The following is a 5175-nucleotide window of genomic DNA, read 5'->3' as shown; positions in this document are numbered from 1 at the left end:
TGGCGTCCGCTCAGCGCCGGTTCCGCAGTCGGCCTCGAATGACGAAAAATAACGGTCTCCTCCTGGAGCTCACAGCCAACTTGGCAAAAAGTTTCTAAGTGCCCACGGCCCTGCCGAGCTTTGGCGTCCGCCCAGCGCCGGTTCCGCAGTCGGCCTCGAATGACGAAAAATAACGGTCTCCTCCTGGAGCTCACAGCCAACTTGGCAAAAAGTTTCTAAGTGCCCACGGCCCTGCCGAGCTTTGGCGTCCGCTCAGCGCCGGTTCCGCAGTCGGCCTCGAATGACGAAAAATAACGGTCTCCTCCTGGAGCTCACAGCCAACTTGGCAAAAAGTTTCTAAGTGCCCACGGCCCTGCCGAGCTTTGGCGTCCGCCCAGCGCCGGTTCCGCAGTCGGCCTCGAATGACGAAAAATAACGGTCTCCTCCTGGAGCTCACAGCCAACTTGGCAAAAAGTTTCTAAGTGCCCACGGCCCTGCCGAGCTTTGGCGTCCGCTCAGCGCCGGTTCCGCAGTCGGCCTCGAATGACGAAAAATAACGGTCTCCTCCTGGAGCTCACAGCCAACTTGGCAAAAAGTTTCTAAGTGCCCACGGCCCTGCCGAGCTTTGGCGTCCGCCCAGCGCCGGTTCCGCAGTCGGCCTCGAATGACGAAAAATAACGGTCTCCTCCTGGAGCTCACAGCCAACTTGGCAAAAAGTTTCTAAGTGTCACATCTCTGAAAAAACGGCTAAGTGTCGACTTTCGAAAAAACGGCAAAGTGTCACATCTCTGAAAAAACGGCTAAGTGTCGACTTTCGAAAAAACGGCTAAGTGTCAACTTTCGAAAAAACGGCTAAGTGTCGCCTCTCTGAAAAAACGGCAAAGTGTCAACTTTCGAAAAAACGACAGAGTGTCGCCTCTCTGAAAAAACGACTAAGTGTCGACTCTGAGAAAATGGCAAAGTGCCCACGGCTCTGCGGGCTCGTGCATCCGACCCGCGCCGGTTCCCCAGCCGGCCTGAAATAAGGCAAAACCAGCCTCTCCGCCTGGAGCTCAGAGCCAACTTGGCGAATATTTTCTAAGTGCCCACGGCTCTGCGTGGCTACGGCGTCTGCCCAGCGCCGGTTCCTGGGTCGAACCCCGAGGACGAGGAATGCCGGTCTCCGCCTGGAGGTCCCAGCTTAATCGGCGAAAATTTTCTAAGTGCCCACGGCTCTGCCGGGCTCGTGCATCCGACCCGCGCCGGTTCCCCAGCCGGCCTGAAATAAGGCAAAACCAGGCTCTCCCCCTGGAGCTCAGAGCCAATTGTGGCGAAAAAACGACTAAGTGTCAACTTTCGAAAAAACGACTAAGTGTCAACTTTCCAAAAAAACGGCTAAGTGTCGACTTTCGAAAAAACGGCTAAGTGTCAACTTTCGAAAAAACGACTAAGTGTCGCCTCTGAAAAAACGACTAAGTGTCGCCTCTCTGAAAAAACGACTAAGTGCCCACGGCTCTGGGGGGCTTGTGAGTCCGCCCCGCGCCGGTTCGGCGGTCGGCCTCAAAAAGCGAAAAATCAGCCTCTCTCCCTGGAGCTCACCAAAAATTTGTCGAAATTTTTCTAAGTTCTCCTCGAGGTACCAGGGGGTGAGGTACCCGGGCTAAGGTGCAGTACCTTTTTTGGTCTTCAGGTGCGCCAGAGTACAATGAAATGGTCCCAGTAGTCAGTGTACTCATCGACTTTCCCCCCGTTTTCCAAAGCACCCCGTTTACGAGTATGGAGGAGATGGTGCTGGTCTCCCCACGGCGTCGGACACGCCGTCCTCGACAGCACAAGGTCGGATAGAAGACCTGAAAAGCGCCGTGGCACGCGCTGGAGGTGTCACTGTGGCGAAAAAGTGACTAAGTGTCAACTTTCGAAAAAACGGCTAAGTGTCAACTTTCGAAAAAACGGCTAAGTGTCAACTTTCGAAAAAACGGCTAAGTGTCAACTTTCGAAAAAACGACTAAGTGTCGCCTCTCTGAAAAAACGGCAAAGTGTCAACTTTCGAAAAAACGACTAAGTGTCAACTTTCGAAAAAACGACTAAGTGTCACCTCTCTGAAAAAATGGCAAAGTGTCAACTGCGAATGTGGTGGTGCATGGAAGGAAGTGGAGGACGGCCGGCTCCTTAAACACAGGCCGAAGAGGAGCGTCAGGGCCGGCTCCTTAAACACGGACCGAGTGTCGCCCTTAACACAGACCAAGCGGAGGACGGCCGCCTCCCTAAATACAGGCCGAACCGGAGCGCGAGGGCCGCTCCTTAAACACGGACCGAGTGTCGCCCTTAACACAGACCAAGGGGAGGACGGCCGCCTCCTTAAACACAGGCCGGAGAGGAGCGTCAGGGCCAGGCTCCTCAAACATGGACAGAGTTTCGCCCTTAACACAGACCAAGGGGAGGACGGCCGCCTCCTTAAACACAGGCCGGAGAGGAGCGTCAGGGCCAGGCTCCTCAAACATGGACCGAGTGTCGCCCTTAACACAGACCAAGGGGAGGACGGCCGCCTCCTTAAACACAGGCCGGAGAGGAGCGTCAGGGCCAGGCTCCTCAAACATGGACAGAGTGTCGCCCTTAACACAGACCAAGGGGAGGACGGCCGCCTCCTTAAACACAGGCCGGAGAGGAGCGTCAGGGCCAGGCTCCTCAAACATGGACCGAGTGTCGCCCTTAACACAGACCAAGGGGAGGACGGCCGCCTCCTTAAACACAGGCCGGAGAGGAGCGTCAGGGCCAGGCTCCTCAAACATGGACCGAGTGTCGCCCTTAACACGGACCAAGGGGAGGACGGCCGCCTCCTTAAACACAGGCCGGAGAGGAGCGTCAGGGCCAGGCTCCTCAAACATGGACCGAGTGTCGCCCTTAACACGGACCAAGGGGAGGACGGCCGCCTCCTTAAACACAGGCCGGAGAGGAGCGTCAGGGCCAGGCTCCTCAAACATGGACCGAGTGTCGCCCTTAACACAGACCAAGGGGAGGACGGCCGCCTCCTTAAACACAGGCCGGAGAGGAGCGTCAGGGCCAGGCTCCTCAAACATGGACCGAGTGTCGCCCTTAACACAGACCAAGCGGAGGACGGCCGCCTCCCTAAATACAGGCCGAACCGGAGCGCGAGTGTCGCTCCTTAAACACGGACCGAGTGGAGGACGGCCGCCTCCTTAAACACAGGCCGAACAAAATGACACAAAGTGTCAACTGCGAATGTTGTCCATCCAAGGAAGGAGCGTGATGCCCGGCCGGCTCCTTAAACACAGGCCGAGAGTCGCCCCGGACGGTCCGCCTCGCGGCGCCCGTCTGCTCGGATAAAATGACACAAAGTGTCAACTACGAATGTTGTCCATCCAAGGAAGGAGCGTGATGCCCGGCCGGCTCCTTAAACACAGGCCGAGAGTCGCCCCGGACGGTCCGCCTCGCGGCGCCCGTCTGCTCGGATAAAATGACACAAAGTGTCAACTGCGAATGTTGTCCATCCAAGGAAGGAGCGTGATGCCCGGCCGGCTCCTTAAACACAGGCCGAGAGTCGCCCCGGACGGTCCGCCTCGCGGCGCCCGCCCGCTCGGATAAAATGACACAAAGTGTCAACTACGAATGTTGTCCATCCAAGGAAGGAGCGTGATGCCCGGCCGGCTCCTTAAACACAGGCCGAGAGTCGCCCCGGACGGTCCGCCTCGCGGCGCCCGTCTGCTCGGATAAAATGACACAAAGTGTCAACTACGAATGTTGTCCATCCAAGGAAGGAGCGTGATGCCCGGCCGGCTCCTTAAACACAGGCCGAGAGTCGCCCCGGACGGTCCGCCTCGCGGCGCCCGTCTGCTCGGATAAAATGACACAAAGTGTCAACTGCGAATGTTGTCCATCCAAGGAAGGAGCGTGATGCCCGGCCGGCTCCTTAAACACAGGCCGAGAGTCGCCCCGGACGGTCCGCCTCGCGGCGCCCGCCCGCTCGGATAAAATGACACAAAGTGTCAACTACGAATGTTGTCCATCCAAGGAAGGAGCGTGATGCCCGGCCGGCTCCTTAAACACAGGCCGAGAGTCGCCCCGGACGGTCGCCTCGCGGCGCCCGTCTGCTCGGATAAAATGACACAAAGTGTCAACTACGAATGTTGTCCATCCAAGGAGGGAGCGTGATGCCCGGCCGGCTCCGAAAACACAGGCCGAGAGTCGCCCCGGACGGTCCGCCTCGCGGCGCCCGTCTGCTCGGATAAAATGACACAAAGTGTCAACTGCGAATGTTGTCCATCCAAGGAAGGAGCGTGATGCCCGGCCGGCTCCTTAAACACAGGCCGAGAGTCGCCCCGGACGGTCCGCCTCGCGGCGCCCGCCCGCTCGGATAAAATGACACAAAGTGTCAACTACGAATGTTGTCCATCCAAGGAAGGAGCGTGATGCCCGGCCGGCTCCTTAAACACAGGCCGAGAGTCGCCCCGGACGGTCGCCTCGCGGCGCCCGTCTGCTCGGATAAAATGACACAAAGTGTCAACTACGAATGTTGTCCATCCAAGGAGGGAGCGTGATGCCCGGCCGGCTCCGAAAACACAGGCCGAGAGTCGCCCCGGACGGTCCGCCTCGCGGCGCCCGTCTGCTCGGATAAAATGACACAAAGTGTCAACTGCGAATGTTGTCCATCCAAGGAAGGAGCGTGATGCCCGGCCGGCTCCTTAAACACAGGCCGAGAGTCGCCCCGGACGGTCCGCCTCGCGGCGCCCGCCCGCTCGGATAAAATGACACAAAGTGTCAACTACGAATGTTGTCCATCCAAGGAGGGAGCGTGAGGCCCGGCCGGCTCCGAAAACACAGGCCGAGAGTCGCCCCGGACGGTCCGCCTCTCGAGGCGCCCGCCCGCTCGGATAAAATGACACAAAGTGTCAACTACGAATGTTGTCCATCCAAGGAGGGAGCGTGAGGCCCGGCCGGCTCCGAAAACACAGGCCGAGAGTCGCCCCGGACGGTCCGCCTCTCGAGGCGCCCGCCCGCTCGGATAAAATGACACAAAGTGTCAACTACGAATGTTGTCCATCCAAGGAGGGAGCGTGATGCCCGGCCGGCTCCGAAAACACAGGCCGAGATTCGACCCCGGACGGGCCGTCTTCTCCCGGCGCCCGCCCGCGTACGCCCCCCATCCCCGGTCGCCCGTCTGCTCCCGGCGGGCCTCCGAGTACCCCCTCACCCAACTGA

The sequence above is a fragment of the Syngnathus leptorhynchus genome, unplaced genomic scaffold, assembly GCF_054491065.1.
Source record: "Syngnathus leptorhynchus isolate UIUO unplaced genomic scaffold, UIUO_Slep HiC_scaffold_798, whole genome shotgun sequence".
Lineage (NCBI taxonomy): Eukaryota > Metazoa > Chordata > Actinopteri > Syngnathiformes > Syngnathidae > Syngnathus > Syngnathus leptorhynchus.
The sequence above is the reverse complement of the archived record's forward strand: the minus strand, read 5'-3'. Positions refer to the sequence as shown.